This window comes from Gopherus evgoodei, chromosome 7 (genome assembly GCF_007399415.2).
Source record: "Gopherus evgoodei ecotype Sinaloan lineage chromosome 7, rGopEvg1_v1.p, whole genome shotgun sequence".
NCBI classification, from domain to species: Eukaryota; Metazoa; Chordata; order Testudines; family Testudinidae; genus Gopherus; species Gopherus evgoodei.
Window position 1 is genome coordinate 61,394,049 of NC_044328.1, and position 25,355 is coordinate 61,419,403.

Below are 25,355 nucleotides of genomic sequence, written 5' to 3' on the forward strand. Positions count from 1 at the left end.
CTGCCTGTTGTTGGCTTCTATTTCTTCGGTCACGACAAACCTACAGACATTGTCTCTTTCTTGAGATGTCCCTAAAGGACAAACTAGGCATGAGTTTTTACAGGCCAATCAAGAGCTTTGGAGTAAAACGGAATATCAATTCATGGAGGTTAAGATGGAGATTAATTCACTGAAATTGCATTGTATGCCATGTTCCCCTTCCAAAGGGGAACTACAGTCTCTTCCCAGGCAAGGAGACTTTCTTTTCTTCATTCCAAGCTACACTCAGGAAAAGCAGAGCAGGACTAGTTAGTGGTGTGCTGTAAAATATGGCATCCAGTTTCTTTATTCTCACAACCACTATACAGCTGCTAGAGGATAAAGCCTTCATAGTAAGTGCAACAAGCCCTACAGTTTCCTCCAAACCAGGCTAAAGTACCCAAGAGAGGCCGAAAAGTCACTGAATATAACCTGCAGCCTGCGCTGAGTGTGGAGAGAACTCTTCTGATCTAAAGGCATTCCTGGACCATTTCCATTTCCTGAATATGTCAATTGCTTTTCAGGGACCAATCTACAGGAACAGTTAAACACATCTGCTGTGGTGACCTCTTGATGGTAAAGGGGAGGAGAGATAAGAAACATCTGCTTATCAAGGAAGAGTATTTGACCTAAGCCCTCTAGTATGCCTGTAGATCTTTCCAAACACCCACAGATCTGGCCAGCATACTATGGCTAAAAATAGCCTCTCAGAAGGCCAGAGTGACATGCGGGGTTTTCTAACTGCTCTCTCACATTGAATATGTACATCAGAGATCGGCAACCTTTGGCACGTGGCCCGCCAGGGTAAGCACCCTGGTGGGATGGGCCAGTTTGTTTACCTGCTGCATCCACAGGTTTGGTCAATCACGGCTCCGGCTGGCTGCAATTCGCTACTCCAGGCCAATGGGGGCTGTGGGAAGCAGCACAGGCCAAGGGATGCGTTGCCCGCCGCTTCCCGCCATCCCCATTGGTCTGGAGCAGCAAATCACAGCCAGTGGGAGCCACGATTGGCTGAACCTGCGAACGCGCCAGGTAAACAAACTGACCTGGCCCGCCAGGGTGCTTACCCTGGCGGGCAGCTGGCCAAAGGTTGCCGATCCCTGATGTACATGTTTATTTGGGTCTCTTTGTTGATCACTGATCTTTAACAGTGACGTTATCACACGATCCCTTAACGCTTAAGGCTCGCCTTAACAATTCAATTCATCCAATGGTGCATGCTGCAGGACGACCTAGTAAGACCCTATTCGCTGAGAGGTAGAGCTGTGACCTGTACTTCCATTTGGTCTTGGGGAAAATAATGGAAGAAAAGATGAATAGCGTGTGACCTCCATTTCCAGTTCCAAAACCCAGAACTGCTGTTACTTCCCACCCACACCTGCTGCAGCCTTGAGACCCATGGTTTGGTACATTTACTTCTCCCTAGACAGGTTACTGGCTCCTGCCTTTCCTTTCATGTAATATTTTCCTTCTATGAGCCCTGCTTTTTTCTTAATCTCTTCCGTTCCTTTCCTCCCTCACAGCTCCTACTTCTTCTTGTCCTCTTCTACTCTCCTCCTTTCTTTGTCATCCACTGTTGTCCTGGGTTTTATTGTTTTCTCACCTGCCAACTGGAAGATTGTATCTCCTCCTCTTCCCCTTGTAAGGGTCTTCTCCACCCAGTATCTTTTACTCCTTTCTGTCAGACTTTCCCAACAGATCCTGGACACAAGTCACAGGAGTTCAATGCTAATAGCTGAGACAGAAAGGTGGCACCTGGTGTGATCAATATCCCAGAGTTTACTGGAACAGGAAAATATTCTGGTTTCAATAAAGCCACTGAGACTGCATTTGCAGACCAAGATAGTCTCATTCAATAGGAATATCCATTCACAAGATAAACTGTTGAAGAAAAGCTTAAAAGACAAGGATGGTTTTTGGTTAATGAGCTGGTCTGGGATGCAGGAGCTCTGGGCTCAATTTTAGATTCACTTACAGACTTCCTCTTTGACCTCATGCAAATCACTTAATCTCTCCTTGCCTCAGTTCCACAACCATGACATGGGGGTAATGCTATTTCTTTTCCCTGCCCTTTCTCTGTCTTGTCTCTTTCGAGTGTATGATCTCCAGGACAAGGACTGAGTCTTACTATGTGTAGCGTCTAGCATAATGTGTCCCAGACCTCTGCTGGGGCCTCTAGAAGTTACCATTTTATAATTTAAAGGAGCATGTCAAAAGCATTTTTTGTTCATGAAAAATGGCCTTCCATTTTTAAAGGTGAGTATTTTCACAGAATTGTTCAAAATTTTCTAATTTCAATGAAAATCTGAAAAGTTAGGTTTTTTAAATTTATTTTTTTTCAAACAAAAAAAAAAACCTGACAATTTCAGTAATTTTTTAACCAAGTTCTTTTCATTTATTTCATTTTTTTCATGGATTATACTTACCATTGTCCAAACAGCATTAATGAGAGATTAAAAGAAGACGGAAAGTTTTCAGAGAAGTCCATAGAACTCCTTTTTAACAGAAGGAAGATTACTTCCTCTACAAGAAGCCTGTTTGCTGTTTTCAGGGCTGATGGCTCTTCCCTGGCTAAATGCATCTACAGTATGAAATTTTGCAATGCTGTTTCAATACAGTCCTTGAAAGCAGGTATATATTTTTGAAGTTTAAACAAGGCCACGGTGTCACATTGTGCAATTGCAATGGGATTGGTATGTTCGCCTCTAATTTCATCAATCACTACTCTCACTCATGTATAAAGCTGTATCGATATGGCTATAAAGCTTCCACTAACCAGTCACTCGAGTGGAATGGCCCCATCCTGTCCAAGACTGAGGCCCTCACACTTCATCCTCCAGCCCAGTCTGGATTGGTGTTTACAGAGTCTCAGTGCTTTTCTTACAATGAGAAAGAGCAGGTTTGCCTAATCTTAACTGCAGGATCCCAGGAGCCAGAACTAATTCAAAGCTCTCCTAATTTGACTTGGGGATTCTTCACTGTGACAGCAAGACTTAGGGAATGGCTCTTCCCTCTAACCTTGTTTGAGTGATCATCTTTTGTTTCCATTACTCCAGTTTGCAAGATGACAGCTATCAAGACAGATTCCAGAATGCCTTTTAAAATGACACATGTCAAAAGGAACTGTTAAGAGCATCTAAACAGAGGGGTTTGCGTTAATATTTAGCTTGCCAAGAATCACATTTCAGTAACAACTGATTTATTCTCTCACACATGTGCAACAACAAAAACATTGCCTGACATTGTTTTTCTGATTTTTCTTTAATTAAAAACATGCACTGTAAGACACACTCGCACAGTTTAAACAGAAACCCTCATTATTTGAGCTCTTAGCACTCTCAGATTGCAATGTCCTTGTGCTGGCAAAAAATAAAAAAAAGCTGCTCTTTCTGTGAAGCCTCCGGAAATACCATAGCAAACATTCCTGCTCTACAGCAGTGAAACCATGTGACCTGAAGGCACAGCCAGGAACTTCTTTCCCCTGAGTTTCTTCATGGAATGGAAAAAGGAAATTTTTCCTTTGAAGCCAGAATCCATGGACAGGACAGCATACACAAGGTTGTTTTTAAAGATTATTTGGCTGAATTCTCTAACCCATGGCTGGACACATCATATTATTTTGCACTGAAAGGGTCAAGTCTTTAGACATATACGAACCTTTTGGGACATTGCTACAAAAATATTCCCAGGGTATTCTAAAGCAAGGTTTTATCATTCTTGTTCTGCACTATTCTATTACTTGGTATAACTAATTAAGAGATCTTTCCCTCCAGCGAAGACTTGGTTAATTGCTCTCTCTTTTTTTTTGGTCTTCCCATTTTTCAATTTGGTTTTTGTTAGTACTGTTAATGAATGGATTTGTCCATGCAAGTTCTGCTAAGTGTGATCAAAGATGACTAAAAGCATAACCCTGAATAATAGCCTTCCATTTTTATCAGTATTTGTAAGCAATCATTCATTATGTAGGGGGAAGTGGGAGGGTCATACAATGCTAGTTCTATACCAGTGAATATTTGGTTTTCTTGATTTAAAAGAGAAAAACACACAAAAAGGAAGGCAGCACTACAGTAAAAAAAAGTACAGTAAATGGCAGGAACACATCACTAACCAGTTCTAGTGGCCATGTCAGAAATGTTTCTAATTATCGGAGGCAAAACTGGGATGGCATTTTCTGCTTGAAGCAAGATTTACACTATACCCTCCCCCCACACATACTCACCCAGCGTATAAATATTGGTCAAACAGTTTTTTCTCATTTGGTTCTTGAAATACGCAGTGGGTGGGAGCAGGGGGCATTTGGAGGTGAGACTGGGAAGAAACATTGATGAAGAAATGCTTCAGGTCAATCGTCTGCACCTCACCAAGATGTATCATTGAAATGCTAGGGAGCAATATTGGTAGTAATAGATAAGGGAAGTCTATTCTATAATTAATGTCAATCCCTCTCAACACTGGCTCTCAAATTATGATCCTTGGACCATTGGCTGGTGAGCTGCAGCAAGCTGGATGGTCACATGGTACTAACACCTCCTCCTCATTTCCAGCTGCTAATTTGCATTAAAAACAACTGAAAATACATTAAACATTTCCCTAAAGTCACTTCCCCACCTATGCTGTGCCATGTAGACATTCTTGAGAGTTGAAGTGGAAATGGTCTACATGATAGCAAGTGAGAGGGCAGTTGATTCATAAGACAAAACGTGAACCACACTGCGAAAACACTTGAAACCCACTAAGGTACTCTGGATCTATGCCAAAGGCCGAGATGCAACAACCTATCATCTTGTGTATTTTAAATACTATAAAAAATAAAGTGAATCAAACAAAGAGTAGAACAAGTTTGAAGGAAATGTCTAAATATGACAAAAACAAATAAACAAAAAAATACTTCTTGTTACTTTTCATTCCTCACTACACCTAGATATAAATACTAAACACTACTTCATTGAAACTCCTGTTGAATTTCTACTAAGGGACTGCTAGTTTGTTTATTATAAGTGCATGTTTACTGGGAGTGTGCAGAACAAACTATTTTACAGCTGAAAAGGCCAGTGCAAGCATCATTTGTTTGTACTGTATATTAAATCAACAGAATTAAACCAAGGTAGCCAATGAATCTTTATACCGAGGGGTTTGCTAGCAGTGTTTTGTCATTGCCATCAATTGAACTACTTCTCAAAAGACCTGATGAACCTTGATAGCAACCAGATGAGTGGTTAAAGCATAAACCATGATACACCGGCTAGAAAAGACAAGAGGCCCATATGTATTTTACCAGCTGAGAATAAAAATCTTCCTACCTGAGTTCCACCAGTGCCTTCTTACTCTCAGGAACTGATGACTACTTCCTCAGTGCCTTCACATAACACGATTCATTTTCCTACAATGAAATATAGATGCGTTACTCACACATCCTCAAGGGTACAATGCAGCAGCATTTAAGCTGAAAGAGCAGATCTGCAAAAACTCACGGAACTTCAAAAGTTCTAAAAAGCAAGCTGTGGGGGGGAAAGGATTAAGATTTGGGACCCCAGGTTCTATTACCATCAATTCCACTGATTCGCTGTGAGACTAGGGTGAACCACTTCACCAGTTTGAACCTCAAAGTTTGCTCATCTGTAAAAATGAAGATGAGAAGCTGACAGTGAATTCTACTAAAGTGAGTATCCAGATTTATTAACCTGAAAAGTAAATATTTTTTCTTCAATTAAATGCCATGCTAAACTCTCTTTCATTTTCTTTATGGAGAGTCTTTGCTGAATGTTATGAACTGCCATTTGAAAAAAACCACAACAACAACCCTGAACTTTGCTTAGGTGGAGACAAAATACCACAAAACACCACCTTGTCTGAAGCAAAACAAAGCAAATTTACAGATTACTTTGGCATGGCCCCTTGACGGCGAGGAAATGCTGTTTAAATCCTAAAAGAAATACTATAAGGGTGGAGGAGGAGGGACAGTGGAAAGCTTACTGTCAGCATGGATTCTGTTACATGCTGTCTCAGCAATCAAGCAGGGTATCCTTATAGGCTTCTGTTAATAAGCACTAAAACTCAGAATACTGGGCAGAAAAATGAAGAAAGTTCACACACAAATATAGTTTGTAATCCTTTTTATTCATTTTCAACTAACTTTTACACAATGATTTTTTGTTTGCAAGAACATTCATGAAAAGCCAGTCTTCCAAAGCAGAAAATATCCCATGTGATTTCAGTGCCCACTCCATCAGCAACCGCTAATGATCAATTATCAGGAGTTGAAGCCAGATAGTTAAGGAACAACTCAGACACCGCAAAATACTCACACATTCAGAGTTAGATGACAAATGTAGAATAATGAAAAAATGTAAGTTATAATTACTTCTTATTTGGATGGCAGGAGCATTTAGTTTGTTAACAGATAATTCACAAATAGTAAAAAAGCTAAAAATTAAATTGTTTGCTAAGAACAGCATTCTCAGCAGAAATAAGTATATTGTCATGAAGCCACAATCTGCCTCAGAAACTGATTTGGCTGTATTACTTGTCCTAGTGAAAAATAACCATTTTAGGAAGCCTGCATTTTGGAAGACACTATTGCTGAAAAATTGATCTTTATGGCTCCTGACAATAATCTCTTCAAAACTCCATTATGTATTTGTTCTCTTCCACAAATTCCTTCCCTCTCCCTCCCACAATTTTAATTTCTTTCTACTAGAGGTTAAACTTTTGTTTCACTCAGCAGAGGAGTCAGGAGTCCTGGGTTCTATTTCAGGTTCTGCCACTGACACTATGTGATTCTGGGTAAATCACTTCACTGATCCTCAGTTTTCCCGGCTGTAAAATGGGAATGATGATACCAATCTTCCTTTTTAAAGTGCTTTCAGATTAATGGCTGAAAAGCACTATGCAACAGTTGATCGTCATTATTATTAATGATCCCACATTATGGATTCTCCATTGCTTTTTTTAAAAACTGGCCCAAATGCATCTCTTCCGTGCTGTCCATATCCTATATCTCTGCTGACACTCATTATCACCAACTCATTGATTCAGTATCCCAAACTTCTCTCTGTCCTTCTGTCACTTTCCTGTAAGTACTGCATATGCTGTGAGGCAGTTATATAAGCAGTGCACCATGAAGAGGAATTGTGTTATACAAACATGGACAATCTCTCCCAACAAAGCTTCTAGTTTGCATATCAACATTGTCAGTGCAGTCATGGCTTGGAGAAGACAGTGCATGTCTGCTGCTCCTGCAGAGCGAGCACAAGAACCAGTTTGTGGGACCCAAAGGAATCATTTTTTTTAAATAAAGTTTCTTGGCTATGAAATGCTCGATCATTAAAATCCAAGGCACTTGGTATTAGATTATTTCTAGTACCAAAGGCATGTGTGGTGCATTACAAGTTATAAAAGACTAAAATCTCTGCTCTGAGACAATGGCACTCTAAGATCAATAAGTGAAAAGACAACCACCACACTACATACAGACTAGGAACATTGTGGGGGTGATGGAGAGACAACAGTGTTGTCTGCCAACTATTGTGATTTTATCACGAGTCTGACAATATTTGGTGTTTTTCTTTAAGCCTCAGCTCCTGGAATCCTGTGACTACATGAAAATCTGTTTCCATTTAAAAAGAAAAGCAGTTGTCCAATTTCTAGCTGCCAGTGTTGTGCAGAAAAGTTCAGAAACGTGACCCAAGTGCACACCCCAAAGACTCGAAAAACAAAAGACAAATAAAAAGAACCCAAAATATGGGGTGGGGTGGCAGCGCGTGGTTTTATAAGTATAATGACTTTTAAGCCAATCATAATTTTGGGCGCCTAATTCATGTGTTTTGAACACTTGAGGTTGGTAATTAGCAATTCTGTAAGAGTAAACAAAAGAAAATATAGCTTGAGATTGTGCAGGACACACACAGAGCAAACCATGCACGATGGCCAGTTTAACATATTTCTCATTTAAATGCATCTCCTCGGTGGCTTATTGTCAGGCTTATGGAGCAGGGTTTTTTTAAGGCGGGATTAGATCAAAGCCTGTCCCAAGCACAAAAGGACAGCAAGGAAGAAGGCAAGACTGGGAGCAGGATACACAGGGAGCTCTTAAACAGGAGGGGCTTGTGCAGGGGGAAGAAGAAAGAGGTGAGCAGAGAGAAATAAGCAGTGATTTAGCCGGAGAAGAGCTGAGCAAAAGCTTGGAAGGTTGAGGGAAGCCAGTGAAAGGGTACAAATAGGGAAGTGACATGACCCAGTGTTGGATCTTAAAATCTGCAACCACTGACTCTGCTCACAAAAAAAGAAGACTTTCCCTTCCTTCTCACATACACTGGCCCGACATCACAGCTATCAGCCTTTTGACACAGGATGGTCAAGACTTCTTTTCAGAGCCAAGCAACTCTGCTCTGTGGTCATCTGGAGAGGTCACTGCTGAGAAACACAAGATATTCCTCCTCAGCCCAAAAACAATCACATTGCGTCCCCTTGAGCTCCCAACTCCATTGGCCCAAGGAAAAAGAAGAGAAGTTGTGACCAGGAGTCAAACCCCCATCTCTTGAAAGACAGTATAAAAAACTGAAAGCAAAACCCAGGGAAAGTGAAAGCAGGAGAGACCAAACAAGTGAACCCCTGGCAAACCAAAATGGCCTCAATTAGCTCCCGAAACTGCAAACACTTACATGTGTCTTAAGCACATGTCTCACTGAGGCCTAAATTATGGTGGATGCAACTAAAAATTTCATTCTAGTTTTAAGAGTTATTACCTATTCCACTAATATTCTCATTAAAATGGATGACACCTTTCAAGTCAGGAATACTCCTAATACCAGAATGAACAGTTTAGTGTGCTAGAAGCTTTGCATCCTCCTTCATAAACATCGTATCCAGTATTATAATTGTATCCTACAGGGGAAGCATTCAACAGACACGCTTCCTAAATAAGATTGTTAACTCACAAGTGTACTATACTACTCAGGAAAACAAACAAACATGTAAAAAATAGTGTGTTTAAACATCAGATATAACCTTCATTATGCAGCCAGTGTTATAAAAGTTAGTTAACTGAGCCCTCTATAGGCTTGTAAAGTTTTTGCAATGTTATTGCTCCAAAATTTGGTGTAGCAATTTATATTCAGCATCATTTAAACTCTCTACATATTTTTTAGGCCCCTACGGAGCTCCCACCGAAAAAAGGGGCCGGGTCTGCTAGTTTTATAGTGAAGAAAAGCCTAAGAACTAGTGGTAAAGATTTTAAGTGCCATATTGCTAACGAAATAATGGATATAGATCAAAGTGCCCTGTCACAGCATAGATGTAATAAGACCATTTATTTGATTTAACTAACCTCGTTAACTCTTCTTTCAAAATGCACACGGGTGCTTCCCTGTATAGCAGCACATCATCAGTCTGTGCTCTCTCCAAAGCACAAACACTGCTCCCTTTGTGTACCCCCTGTACAACACCTTAAAAAGAGAGAACTGGCTTAGATAACCCCACACATCAGCCAAAAGATCTGGCTGGCTGCACGGGACCACAGTCTGTTTCTTTCCCTGTAGTTGTGGACAGATCCCTGCTGCATGCTTGTGAGCTTCAGGGAAGCCGCCTGTTTTCCCTGAGCTCTCACTGAGGGCAGTGATGGCTCTATATCCATTATTTCTTTACCAGTATGCCCCTCCTCCCAGCAGAGGGCTGGTGCCCTAAAGGCACAAATGAACCCTTTGTCAACAGCCACGTGCTACATAATTTCTCTTCCAACAGCAGCACAGGGTTCTGTAGGTGCAGATTACACAATGAGGCAATGATTATGAAGCTGCCTTAGGTGTACACTTGGGTGGCTTATCCATGCTATCAAATTTGCACTGTATTATGTTCACACTGTAACATGTTGCTTAAAAACAGCTTACTATGTACTTTTCTCCTAAATGACTACAACAGATTAACTAGTGGGTCCAGTACCAAGAGATTACAGCTGGTCAAGAAAGGATTTATTTCCCCTGTAAAAAACTGATGAATTTTTTTAAATTTTGTCAGCATTGTCAGGTTTAAAACTGGAAAATTTTTGGTTTTCAATGGCTGGGAGGTGGGCAGTTTTGTTCCATTTTCAACCAGCTCTATACAAGATGTTTCACGTATGTACAGAAGTTTATACATTAGATTGTGTTATTTGAGAGAAAGCATCAAATCACAAACTGGACTGGACTGCGTATACACTTAACTTTGCAAATTCCTGACTTAAGTGCCTAACAGTGCAACCTTAACATTCTGTTACTTTCTTATGAAAGCGCATAAATCCTCAGAATTCTCCATGTCTCTTATGTGGCCAAGTACCTCCCACAAATGGAAGTAGCCTCCTCTAGCCCATCAAAATACCCAGACTCCTTTGCTGCAATACAGCCACTCCTAGCCTGTTCTGCAAAGATCCCCATATTAGAGGGGCAGGCTTTTCAAATCTGTTCCCTGACCCCCTGCTGTTTGAGGACCTGGAGGCCAGTGATCCAAGACCATGACCCATGCAACCTGGCTTTGCAGTTCAGTCAGATCAAAATGCCATGTACAGATTACCCCTCCACGAACCACCAACCTGAAAGGGCTACCACTAGGGTGACCAGACAGCAAATGTGAATAATCAGGATGGGGATGAGGGTAATAGGAGCCTATATAAGAAAAAAAAAAAATCGGGACTGCTTCTATAAAATCAGGACATCTGGTCACCTTAGCTACCATCCGGTCAGGTGCAGTGTGCGTGGAGCACCATTTGTGTGGAGAGCACTCTAATACTGACTCACGAGCAACAGACAGTGGTCACTACTAGCCTGGGTTCAGCATTTTTCAATGGCATAGATCTGAGAAACAGAGAGACATCCCAGAATAGCTGACAGCATGGTGGTTAGGGCACTCGTGGGATGTGGGGGACCCAGGTTCAAGTCCCTGCTGAGAACCAGGAAGAACAAGAATTTGCATTTGTTTCCCTCACATCCAAGGGGAGTGCCTTCATCACTGGGCTATTAGCTATTCTCTCTAAAAAAAAAAAAAATTATTTTGGTCTCAGCTGCACATAGAACAGGGAAATTTCGGAAATTCTGTGAAAATTTTCACACGGTGGCAAAAATGTTTCCTATCCATATCTAGTCATTATGAATCTTGGCTGGAGCTGAACCACTGAGATGGGAGAGCCCGCTTTGTATCCTGTTACCAGGAACACCAGCCATCCAGCTCCACCACAAGTGTTCTTAGTCTATTTCATATTTCTAATTTAACTGAATCCTCACCCTCCCCAAACCCAGCTGAAGCTAAACACACAAACTATCACTCTCTCTAGCAGAGCAACAGAAGTGGTCTGTAGGCACAAAGGTTCTGCCTCTGTCATTATTAGAGCATCAGATTCTTCTTTACGTATGGCCACTTGCCCGCTGAACACATTTGCAGAGAAGCAGAAGTAATTGATTTTTTTGGTGCATGTGTTGGATAACAAGAAACTTTTGGCAGAAAGGGGGTCTCTTAAAACTACACTTAAAGCAAAGACTAATGATGTAGATGAATCACCAGGTAGTTCAGCAGCTATTACTGCTAAGAGAAAAGGTCTGAGCAGGATAACAAGGATAGAAAGCAGTATTCATGAACAACACTTACATACAAGACCAAAATACAGGGAGGAGGTAAGGAGGAGAGAAAACGTCTCAGGTTCTCCTAAAGTAGATTATTGCCACATCCAGCAACGAGCCTCCCACCCAAATGTGTGCTATAAACTTAATTCTCAAATGACAGTATCGCTACTGGGTGCATAAACACTGAGACAAGATTAGACATGCTTGTTTTTAACCATTCATTTCTCTCTCCAGTGAAAACCTAACAGCATAACTTTGCTATCAAAATTACTACCCTTCAGAATGTATGCTTTTAGCTTTATACATAGCAATTATGTCTTAGTGGGTTATTAATGTAAAGTGGCAAAAAAAAAATCCAAAATGTTTCAAGAAGGACAAATTTACTTGGTGAGAGTCCAGAGACAATCAATCACGCACAATTCGTAGGATGATTCTGTAATCTGGACAGAAACTGAGTTGACACTAAAGCCATTTTAATTGTGGTTTAAATGAAATTTAAAGATATAAAACACCAACATCTAATGAATTTAAGACTTTATTTGCTGGGTCTAGTAAATCTATCATAGTAGTTCTGGCCACACATGGACACATTTTTAAAGAGAACTGTTTGCCTCTGGGATCTCCACTCAAAGACTATAGAGCAAAACAGTGTGGACTCTCCAAAGAGTTTAATATATAAGTGCAGTTAGCCAATGTGTTTTATTATAGCTGACTGAAAGAGAAGTATATTTCATTAAAACTATTGAAAAAAGAAACATGTTTTTTCAGACGTGACTGAAATAAATGATTTTTCATTTTTTTTTAAAACAACTTGCTCATCAGTGGAAAAATTTGCTTCATTTTGGTCAGAAAAAAAACCTCTCCAACTCTTAAGGGGGAATGAGATAGAGAGGAGAACTGGAGGGAAGGGGTGCAATAGTGAGAGAAAACAAGAAACTAAACTAAAAAGGAAACTAAAGTGTTTTGGAAAACTGCCAAATTTTCCATCAAAAAATGAAACTCTGAAAAAAAATCAAAATATTTTCACAAAACATTGCTATTTTGGTTAAATTGAATTTTTCAGCCATTTATGCATGTGGGGAAATACTTCAGCCAGCACGAGGGTTTTAGTTTTGCCTCAGATAAGAACAGGGATTCTTTATTTAGGTGAATTATTTATCTGGAATTTATTTGAAGGACCAAAAGATCCTGTTTTAGTTCAGTCTCTCTCAAATAATGATATGAGGAGGTTTCATCATTTTGAAGAAAGTTTAAACTCCTTCATTCTTGTAAAGAAAAGAAGAGAAGAGAATGTTCCAGGTGGTAAGCTAAAGGCCTGCATCAGCGAAAACAAGGCCTACCTGCCAGAAGAAAATCATAATTTTGATAACCCAATTTTGTCACCAACCAATATAGATCATTAAAAGTCTACATATCATACACTAATCTCACTGGTTAGCAGATATGTAAAAGCCTTGAGATATCAAACTGTATCCTAAAGCTGAGTATTTAACACAACAACATCCAAACATTGCTCACATATATACCTGCACAGCCAAGACCTTTTCCTTCTCATTTTTCTGTGTGGCATCTGCAACTCCGGCTCACCACAGCAGAAAGTATTTTAAGTTACAATACTGTATCCATCTCCTTCTGTCACTATACAAAAGCTGCAACATCACAACTTAAAGAAGATACAAGCACATTATCTAGTTTGATTATACAGCTCCAAGCCCTTTACGCTGGATTCATGTCACTCAAATCCAGCACTGAAGAAAACAACTAGTCACACAACCACACCTCAAAGGAAAAACCTTCATATACAGGGCTTTGTTGGCAAGAAGCAGAAGGCTTGAGGGCTTTTTTTCCCCACTGCCTTCCAATTTGTTCAGTTACAACAGATGATCGTCAAGAGCTCCCCTCACTGACTGACTCAAATAAGCAGTTATGCAAGTACCCCCAAACCGGTAGCCCTAGATCTTGGTTTTCTGATCTTTGGAGATCTTTGGATTTGGAGAGCTTTAGACTAGGATCCAGGGCCTGCACTCATGACAAACCCTGTCAGCAGGCCCACGCTGAAATTCGAAACCATCAACAACACAGAGAAGCAGTTAAAAGCAGAAAACATTGCAAAATTTGTGTCCAATATGCAGAACTGACTTGAAAGACAACCTGAAGTTTGCCTCAGGATCTTTGAGGTTTAAAAATTTTACTAAGATGATGTTAAAACTACAGGCTCTTCCTAAACTCTGCCACTGATGAGGATAGCAAAATTCAGTTAAAGTGCTGTGGCATTTATGGGGAAAAGCTACATCCTTGCACCCCACTACTCACACCCACCTAAACAGTTCATCTGTATCATTGTCTATTTCCTCCCCAACAAAAAAGGGTCTGATCCTGAAAAGTGACGAGAATTTGTCACTCTCATTTAAGTCCATGGAAGTTACTAGTCCTTAGGACTCCTCAGATCAGCAGCTCTAGCAGCAGAAGATACAGCTCAGCTAAGGTATATTTCCATAGAATTAATACTCCCTATTCAGGGGATTCCTCCCCACCCCCACTCCCTGAGCAAACAAACATATAAGGGGGGTTGGGAGGGATAAGTGAGAGGAAAGAAACAAGCAAAACAAGACCCAAGCATTAAATATTTACATAAGAATGAAATGTTTCCTTAATTACATACAGAATCAATTTGCAGCTATTTTCCTTAAATTTCTCAGTCAAACCCACAGATTTGCAGCACTTTGAACTGTGCTGCACCAGTAATTGTGGATGAATATTTTAAATCAGTTTTGAATCACTGTATTGCATTCACCAAATGAACTAATAAGTTGCTCATGTGTGGACTACTAATGTCTTTTTTCTTTCCTAAACAGATGGAGTGCAGTCCTGAAATCAGATTCATTTGCTGTTGGGAATCTTCAGAAAAAGACAAAGAAATTCTTAATTTTTCTGTTTTATTAAAAAACACAACTCTCTAGCCTGTGTTAAAAAAGGAAATTATAACAGATTAAGAAAAGCTCAAACAATTTGCAAAGATGGGACACAAGTTTTAGAGTGATATAATTCATCAGAACATTGCAATCTTCAGAGAGAGGCAACTGTGAAATACGATTATAATCTATCTAAAGGACGGACATTATTGCCAACTATGGCATATATATTACAATATTTCTATTTATGGTCAGATAGTTAAAATGACATACACTGGCAAACCAGTTTCCCAAATCTGACAGATATGTTCTAAGCAGTTTACCAAAAGAACAGGATAGTTAATTGTGACTATTTTTGAGGTGGTTTCAGAAATAATAATCTAAATCCCCAAATTTAAAGCAACTGTAAAATTCCCCATAGATTAACCTCCCATTCTTAACGAGAATTAGGATATCCACCCATGCTCCAGTCATTAAATGTAAGTGTGAACAATACAAGAAAACGAAGAAATGCTTTGCTCTGCTCTTTGTAAACACACAGTCTTAACTGCGATGCAAAATAATACAGTAGAAAAAACAGCATATGACCCTCTGCATAATTAATGCCACTTCTATTGACTTGATACATAATGCAGGATATTAAGCTTCAAAAAGGAACTTCCTTTAAAATAAGGGACAGGTGAATACCCTTACATCACATCTATAGAAGGGTGATATTTGCTTTTTTTCACTAGGTGTCTATATAATGCTCTCAAAACAAACACACAGGGGGCCAGATCCTGCCTAGTGATAGGGAAGTTTTGAGCCAGGCCCTCATTCAAAGATGCCACCTAAACCCATCAGACCTGAACCCTTGAAAAGACCCATATACACATACCCCTGTGAAAAGGTGTGGGTTTTTTTTAGTGATACAGAGCCATCCAATAGCAGCTCCCATATTACAAACCATCCCCCATCACTACTAGCTCCCTAGCAACCGGAGTAGGAGATGAGGGCAAGTGTCCCTCTACCTGGATAATCTGTAGGTGCTGTAAGAAGCCATTGTAGATTAGGAGAGTCTTTGGGCTGCTCTAATTTATACCAGCGGTTAGACCATATTTACTCGCCCTCCTCCAAAGCTGTGCTGACTGCTCCTTGATGGCATCTGAGGATCCGGACCAGGATCTCAGTTTCTCTCTCTCTCCAAATGGAAAATTATTAAAAACTTAAACTCAGTACACGCACCGTGTTGTGTGAAGCCTATATGAGTTTTGCAAATCCAGAGGGGCAGCCTGAATACCTCCAGTGCTCCCAGCCCCAAAGTTCACTAGAAACTTTTGAATTCAGTTATATCTTTATTTTCACACTGGGTTAGCAAATCTAATTTTCAAGAGAGGGTTATAAACCCTAAATTTAGAGTTTAAACCAAGTCAACAGTAACTTTTTAACAAGATGAAGATAGGTGCAATCCCTGTATTTATTGGACATCACTAAATCTGTGTGCTTTGTGGCTTACAGATCACTGGGTTTTCATGACCAATTTAAATCAACCTAATATTTATTTCACTAAGTGATCATAAGGCTCAGGTGTTACTTAGTAACCAAGAACTCAAGGACAGAGATACCAATCTCCCATCTGTCTTTTGTTTTTTCTATAAAACATAAACTGACAACCCATCTTAACCACTGTAACAAATACATTATTCTTGAGCACCGGGGAAATCAAAACTAAAGTGAGAGTATAAAAGTTGAGACAAGTCCTGTTAACATGGCCAAGCTTTAAAGAAGATACCTCATCATTTAAAAGTTACTGCATATCCTTTCACTGCTGAATTAAACTAAGACTGCTGTCTCAGTTGCATTAAATTATTAGCTAATTAGCCCTGACTAAGGACAACAGAGTGTTTGTGCTGGCAAGCTGTGAAAAGAACACTTCAGCAAAGAAGATCAATGGCATTTTTGTCTGGCTCACCATAAGAAAACTGCTGGCCCGGGTTATGAGTTTAAGCCATCTTTCATTTGGCAGACAAGACAGCCCTAGTGACAGATCAATACAGTAACTTTATGATAGGCTGCTGCTCCTGCAGATGGTAGAATCATAAACAGGCATCATTTTTAAAGCCATGAGCAGTGTATTACTTGGACAAAAACTACCTGACCTTTTGTAATACTTACATATTTTGTTTCCTTTTTATGTAGCAAAGAGATAAAACTAGTATGATTTGTATCCAACGCAGCACAGTGATGTCCCTCCAAGATCAGATGTCCTTTGGGGGGTAGCAGTGGTGTTAGGAAGTCTATCTTTTTGGTTGTGTGCATGTGTCTTGCTCCTGAGTTATTCGATCTGATCTGGGGTCACTGATGGATCTGTTTATTCGTCTATTTTTAAAATATTACCAAGGTTCCCCACAGTTCTAGAGGGGCACTCTTTCATTGTTGTTTAGTCAAAATTTGACTAAAGAAATTTTCACATGGTCATTTTATTCTTCACTGCTCCATAAGTTAGAAGCATTTGTATGTTAGTTATTGCTCCACATCAATATTGGGGTTTTACTAGGTATGTTGCTGCTTTTTCAAAAAGATGACTGAAAACAAAAGAAGGAATTCATAATTCTATTGCATAAATGATTAGCTCTGAAACCAGATAGATAGAACATAAACGAGAAGACTTTAATAAACTCTGTAGGCCAGATTTTCAGCTGCTACAAAGTGCTGTCATTCCACTTAGGTCAATGGCACTACAACCATTTACACAAACTGATCATCTGGCTTTTTGCTGATAGTAAGTTTTTTACTGTAAGTATGGCGTCAACACAGAATATGGTAAATAAACCCTACATACAGATGGATTTCCTTTGCCTCCATTCCCATGACTGTCTTCTTTTAATAACAGCATCTGCCCAAGAGGGAAATGTTCTAAAAAAGCACACAGACACTGTACTTTTTGGTCCCTGCAAGTGATTACCATTAGCCTCAATACAAAGGTGGGGGTAGGGAAGCTATTAATGAGCACGATGCAATAATTGAGCTGGCTGCTTCTTCACATATGGCACTGTGGTGCAAAAGGAGCCAATTCTATACTGCATCCTGGGCACCTGAAAATGAATTATTAATTTGATAACTTATATTAGCTCAAACCTGAGAGAAAACAGCACTGTTTTCCCCTAGATAAAATTACTTAATGATCATCTATTAAACTGTTAACTTTATGAAAACATTGGAGAGATAAGGCACTGTTTTTCTAAAAATAACGCTGGTGGCCAAGTCACCCAAAACTCTACTTAGCCCAAAAACTAAAACATCAAGGTCTTCTGTAAACATTACAGGAATCAGGTTTCATTAAGGCAGGGACAACCCATATTTAACGTATTTCAAAAACAAATCCAATTTCATTACACTAAAGGGAGGGGGGGGAAGGTTTGAACAAAGTTTCACGTTTATAATCTCACTTCTTTGCAATCTAAATTTTCCATGGTGCTGTCAGAGTGCACAAGGGCTCTTTATACCCTGCTGCAATTAAACATTCTGGCTGCCAAGCCTGCCAACCACCGACATTTGGTTTCAACCCAGAGACTCTGCCAGTCTACCGCAAAATTACTGACACATGACATTGAACTGGCACAAACACACAAAACTGTGGCCCAGAACGCCGGTTCAAAAGACACCAAATACACTTGGACAAGATGCCTTCATGTCTCCTTAAAAAACAAGACATTTTGAACTAGCAAGTTTTGTTTGTTTGTTTGACATACATCTTCAGGTCTCTCAGAATCTAGGTTTTTGTATGTAACTGGTATACACATTTGAAAAAAAAATACAGAATATAGCATTTAGAAATAAAGACTGATACAATGCATCAATAATACAGTTTGGCTTTGAAAAGAATAAAAATTTTCATTGATACCAAAAAGCTTCAGATACTTAAGTCATATTGAGGCAAGAAGTGATCCTGCACTAAGAGCTCCAAAACCATAAACCATTGCATTAGCCCTTCCCCATCCTTCCCAACTGACTGAAGCCTCAAGCTTAGATCTAAGAGTCACTATCCACGATCGCCAAGCTACGAATGGGGTCTGAAAAAAGGTCCAGTTATCCAGATCATACCGCTCCGAATCTCCAGAGGACCTGACTACATCAGAGGAAGCCTACTGTACTTGCCTAGAATACCATCAAGATCAGTAAATGGCAATGCTGCAAAGGCATAAAGAAATCACATGATCAAACCAAAATATAAGGATACATTGCCACTTCCTCCTACCACTCCCCTCATCATATACCCTCTGCAGGAACACCTCAGTGTTTTAGTTGTTAGGACAATGATCCATAAGCATTCAAGATCCTTTTCTTCTGAGTCACCAGTGACTTGGAGAAAGGTAATGCTATTTTTGACAAAGTGCCATTCCCTCTCCCCTTTTCCCACTTGATCTTTCCTAAATAGATTATAACCATTGACTTTAATATTCCACTCATGCAAATCATCCCACCAGGTTTCAGTAATACCAACTAGTCTGAAACTATGCTCATAAATGAGCAATTGCAATTCCTCTTGTTTGTTACCTAGGCTCCTAGCATATAGGCAATTCAAGAATTTCTCCTCTTCATGTGTTTTGGTTCCTTGATTCATTTAGTTCTCAACATCTTGATGTTGTACTGAGTGTCCATATCTTTCTTCTTTTTACCCTCCCCTTTGGTTCTTAGTTTAACCCACTCCTGACTACTGTAGTCAGCCTACTCCCAAAGAGATTGGTCGCCCTTGTACGGAGGAGGATGCCATCCAAACTATTCAACCCTTTCCCAACAGAAGATGGGCCAGGGTTCTGCAAAACCAAAACCTTCCACCCTATGCCATTTACCTAACCAGCAGTTCACATCCACAATCCACCACCTTCTGTCTTCCTTTGCTTGTGGGACAGGAAGTATGTCAGAGAAGATTGCTTCGACATTCTTTTTCTTCAGCACGCTTCTGAATTCCCTGAAGCCATCTACTGTCTATGAGATATCCTGCAACACAGTGTCATTAGCGCCGATATGAACCATCACCAATAGATCTTTGCCCATCGATTTCAGAAGCCTATACAGTCATGGAGTGACATCTCTTGTCTTGGCTCCAAGAAGGTAGCACTTACTGTCCTGTAACTGGCCTGTTCCTTGCAAAATGTTCTTTCAGTTCTTCTGAATACTGAATCTCCAACAAGGATTGTCTGTCTTCCTCGGACAGCTGGATAACTCTTTGCACACAAGCTTGATTTGCTTACAGATTAGCCTAACCTGTCATCCACACATGTGCCCTGTATATCTCTTCATTCCCTTAGACCTACTTGATCTTGAAAGGAATCTTCCAAAGTTTCCAAGTTGATGCCCTGGTATAGATCTGAAACTTCTGTCTGTGTGGAATTCCTCCTGTTCCTATTCTCTTTGGTAGCCTCCCACCCTCATCTGTCTCCAGCTGTGTAGAATGCCGCCATGACCCACTGCCTCTGGTGGCGGCCATCTGCTCTTATCACTTATTTCCCTCAAAATCTCATTGAAATCAGTGCAAAGATTACACTGATTTCAGACGAGGCGTTTAAGTGTTCATAATATTTAAGATCTGAAACTAAACAAGAATCTCCTCCATATCAAGGAGGAGAAATAATTAGTACATTTTCTCCATTTCTTCTTTTAAAATATTGTTTCAGCATTAACTATTTAACAAAATACGATTTGGGGAAGCTTCTCCCCTTCTTTTCAGAGCTACAAAACACTCAAAAAAAGAGATTTTTAATACATATAAAACAAGTACAAATTAAGTACACAAAACAAATAGCAGGCTAAACAGTTTAATCCTCACAAGGCAGATAAAGACCATAAATCATGGCTTTCATATGGATGAGATGTGGGTCTATTCTTTATCATTGGAGATAAATGCTCCCCTCCTCAATCTGTAATATGTTATTCTTACATAACTATGGGGTACATTTCCAGGTCAATCTGTGGGAGATTTAGATACACAATGTTAATCCCAGGGCTGAAAACTGAAGCAACACGAGCACATTTTCTAAGTGGTGCACAATGTTTTAGCCACAAGCAGTAACTCCCATTAAATAGGACACCATCAAGATAAAAATCATTTATTACTAACCTCCTCAGGGCCTGATCCTACCAACATTTAAATACATATAAAACAAATGCAAATAGCATTGCCTACTAGCATATATTGGCTGGATCAGATCGTAAATAAGGATTTTATATATTTTAAACCTTACATTCAAGTGAACATTTTTTAAAATTCTAATAACGTGTTCATCATCTGTGCTGCATTTCACTAAGACTGCACAATGACACTAATCGGATCAGTTTCTCATCAATTTCATCACCTGGTTCTCATGTTATTACGATGTTGTTCATGTCTGGTAGGAACTTTTACACTAAAGTATACCTTAAATTTTCAGAAGTGACTCGTGACTTTTAGTGCCCAAATTGAGACACACTGAAGACGCCTGGCTTTCAGAAAGTACAGGGGAGCAGCCTGCTTTTGAAAATCAGGCTCCTTCATGGAGTCACATGCTGGGCACCTCAGAACAAACACTCAAAACTGGTCATTTTCAGAAGTGCAGACCTATACTTCTGACATTAAAATAAATAATCTGTTATCACACTAAACCTAAATATTAGGCATTTATTTGCACAGGGATTCTGTTAATTTATATGCCACAATGAAAGCCAGATACAGCATGTGAATCAACAGGGTCCTAAACTACTTAATAACGTCACTTTAAAATGAATGGGAGTCATGCAATTAAATACACTGCACAAGTCTGAAATGATGTTCTTATGTCCAATTTTCCCCAAGGCAAAGCACTAAAATAATCACCATTTTTGTTACATTTGCTGACAATGACCCTCACAAGGTGATAACATTTTGATCTCACTTGATTAAATTCTTGCTAATAGATCCTAATAGAAATACAAGTAAATCCTCTTTCTTATCACTCATTCTCATTAACTTCAGCAGTCACTGCAACTTAACCTCTCAAGAGCCTTAGAGCATACCTTGAGCGTCACTGAAGGGGAATTCGTACTGCCTTACATTCTTCATAACATTCTGAATTAGGATACCTTTAAGCAAAGTGCCCCCAAGTATCCAGATAAAGTGGGGTACAGTGTTTCAGGAGGAGATAATCCTAGTAATTATTGTTTGAGTACTGAGAGTGTGCTCAGCACTGTACAAGAGAGAAAAAAATCCAGCCAGGCCTTCTACCAAAGAGCTTGCAATATAAATAAGACAGACTCAAGAACAGACAAGATGCACTGGGAAGCCCATAAAAGAGAATAAATAGGATTATTATTGATTTATTTCTTGTTGTCATCATGAAAGAACTGAGTCTTTAGGACGGATTTCAGAAAAGTGAGGCTACAGTGGCTTGACTTATTTGAAAGTGCATTCCATGCATAGAGGTTGATGTAGACAAAAACGAACAAAGACTGCTGTAGGAAAAATGGATGAACGGTGCACCAAGACTTGCACTGCCAAAACGAAAGACTTCTGGCAAGTACAAGTGCAATGCATTCACAGTGTCCAAGAAAGGTATTGGAGAATGAAAGAAAAGTGCAAACCACATTGAATGGCTGCTGGTTACACTTAAGCCATCCCTTAGAAAGACATCCTGACATCAGAAATCAGACTGGCCCATAAATGAAACAACTGTGCTGAAATCTGGTTTAACTGCCAGGGGAGGCTCTAGCCATTTCGCTGCCCCAAGCACGGTGGCACGCCGCGGGGGGGGCGCTCTGCCGGTCGCCGGTCCCGCGGCTCCAGTGGACCTCCTGGAGCCACCTGCCACCCTCCTGGCGATCGGCAGAGAGCCCCCCGCTGCATGCCGCTCCAAGCACACGCTTTGTGTGCTGGGACCTGGAGCCGCCCCTGTTAACTGCACAGGTCAGAGAAGCTCATCAGACAGCTATTCTGCTATGTAAGTGTAACAAGACACCCGCAGCTCCCTGCTCCTCTGGCGTAATTGTGCAATTTTGTCCTTTGCAATAAAACTTACCACCTATGCAGTGCTATAGAGACATAGCTAATCTTCACAGATCCCACTGAGAGGCAGTAGATATATATGATCATCCCCATTTTACAGATGGGTAATATATATAATAAAAAGGAATACATTTGTGACTGGCATAATATGATGTAATTCAACAGACTTGTAGTCACAGCAGCGCTAAAATTGGCATGAAGAGGTTGCATGATTTGTCCAGATCCACAGAGATGTTTAGAATGTATTCCTGGCTCTCAGATCTGTGCTCAAGCCATTAGACCAGCGGTGGGCAGCTCCCATTGGCTGGGAACAGTGAACCACAGCCACTGGGAGCTGTGCCTGCGGATGGTCCATGTCAGCAAAATGTCTCGCGGCCTGCAATCAGATTACCCTGATGGGCCACAGGTTGCCCACCACTGCATTAGACCATGTTACCCATCTGGAAAATACCTTTCATAAAAACAAGTCATAATGAATTGTATAAAAAGTTGTTTAGGCTAAAATAAAGCTAGAACTTCGCTCATTAGTCTCACAATGGATAGAAATCTGATTCTTCCCCAGCTCCACTTATTAAAGGTCTATCCTGCAAACAATTATTTGTTTTTGGCAGCACTCACAAAATGCTATGGTAGACGATCTCCAAGTCACAGCCTCTGACAAAGACCAACAGTAAGGGGGAAAAAGGAAACATACAAGTGACATGCAAGGGGAGTACCAGGCTACATTGGCTAATTGGTAGTGTTCTTGCTACACTGTATTTCTTTACTTTTCTTTTCCTTGGTTAATGTTGAACTATACTGATTATCCCCAAATGCCCAGGACTGTGCTATGATCACCTGGTTAGTTTCTTACTGACAATGCACTGGGTCTGGATGGAGCGGAGGGTAGCTCCCTGGCAGACTAGCTTAGGAGGGGCATTCCATGACTGGAGCAGTATAGAAGCAGATGCAGAGGTTCCTGTCAAAGCAGAGAATCATAAAAAGTACTTTGAGGCTGGCAATGGGAAAGGGACAAAGATAGTGAAGCCAGGACTTGTCCTCAGTCATGAACACTGTGCCTGAGAGTATGTGCGCGCAGGATTGTGCCCTTGATCTGTAAGTTCTTTTCACGATGGTGTGTGTCTTACTGTGTGCCTGTGAAGTGCTCCAAGTTTAAAGTGTTGGACAAGTGATTTTTATTATCAATAATGTTTGCTTTTCAAACCTCAACAGTCAGCATGTAAGCAGACTGTAATTTGAAAAAAGTTTATAATTTTTCTATTTTATGGGTTTAAAAAAAAAAAGCTAGCTATTTCAGTACTAGCAACCTCAAAAGTTCATGAATAATGAATCAAGCCTCATCCCAAATTTATATTATTAGAAAATAATACATTTGAGCTGCTTTTTATTTGCCTTAGTTTTTGAGCCTTTGGGATGTATTGGGGTCATATTTTCAATCTTTTCTCTGCAACCAGACTGGTTAGAAACTTCAGGTTTCTTTAAATAACAGCTGATAGTCTCTTATAGTCACATGACTCCAGGAACTGGGACTTTAAGTAAAACAAAGCATCACAAGACTAGTGTTCACTAGTGTTGGCAACACACCAGTCCAGCTTTATTTACCAACTGGGGGTTGGTTATTTATTGTAAAACCTTACAGTGATATAGTTTTATTGCACTGTTTTTATGATCAACAGACAAAATCTGCAAAGCAGTTTTGAATCACAGCTTGATGTTCTAGATGGATTTGCATAAAGGAATTCCAGCATAATGGCTATCCCCTGCTTTTCATTAAGGCAAGTCTTAGGGTACATCTACACTGCAAGTGAAGGTGCAACCCTAATGCATGTAAGTATTGAAGTGCTAGCTTTAATCTAGCTAGCATCGGTAACAGTAGCAATGAAGACATAGCAGCATGGGTTAGCAACCAGAATATAAACCCACCAGGGGGTCCTGAGTATATTCTTTGGTTACTAGCCCATACTACTACATCTTCCCTACCTGTACTTGCTAGATTAAAGCTAGCATGGGTATACCTACCCAAGCTGCAATAACACCTTCACTTGCAGTGTAGACACACCCTTAACCATGTTTACTTTCAGCCCAGTGGCATTTCCTTTATCATCATCATCATCAAAGGTTTTCCACCAAAATTTAAAATGATTTGAGAGGAAGAGGAGGGAAAGAGTTTTGCTCCAAAAATTTAAGTGTTTCCTATTATCCACCAGTCCTCTGGGGAAAAGTGGTGGCTAGAACTAGGATTGAGGTTCAGGATTTCAATGTTCTTGTCCCAGCACTGCCACTGGCTTGCTGAGTAAGTGGATCATCAGCACCTATGTGTCTCAGCTTACTCATGCATAACACTGACAATGCCACCTAGCCTACAGGGAAATCATGATATTTGCATGTTGCTTGCAAGAAACTTTGACATTCTCTGTTGAAAGACACGATAAGGGGTTCTTATAGTATAATTTAGTGTCACATTGCTGCCTATTCTTTGCTTGAGGATTCCAGCTAGACTGACGTCTTTTTTGATTGTTAACCAGTTTACTTTATCTGTATGTCAAAAATATATTTTCCTTCTCCCTTCGTAGAGAACACAGGATACAATACACTTGATGCAACTGAATTTAGCAAAGATATGAAGGTAAATTATGTGACACCATACACACCAAAACCAGCATTAAAGCAAAAATAACTGTTTTGGGTAATCAATCCAGCCTGCTCACTAAACTAGCTGGCTAACAGCCAGAAGTTAGTAGTCTGAAGGGGATTTATACAATCACTTCTCCTACTCACCCAAAAAAAAAAAAACACAAAAAAAACCACACACCACTTTTCCAGAAAGCATTCACAATTCACCAA

The 25,355-nt window shown here is 40.1% G+C and overlaps 1 protein-coding gene across 14 annotated transcripts in view; it reads right to left on the reverse strand.

Annotated features, from left to right (window-relative positions):
* Nucleotides 1–25,355, reverse strand: part of ZMIZ1 (zinc finger MIZ-type containing 1) — a 508,413-nt gene that overhangs the window by 325,118 nt on the left and 157,940 nt on the right. For 13 of the 14 annotated variants that reach the window (XM_030569259.1, XM_030569249.1, XM_030569248.1 and 10 more), the window contains one exon: nt 5,319–5,398. The gene's annotated coding sequence lies outside the window, so the exon portion shown is untranslated. Of the gene's footprint in view, nt 1–5,318; nt 5,399–13,144; nt 13,157–25,355 lie in introns of those variants that run through there. The other variant, XM_030569250.1, reaches the window with a different exon arrangement.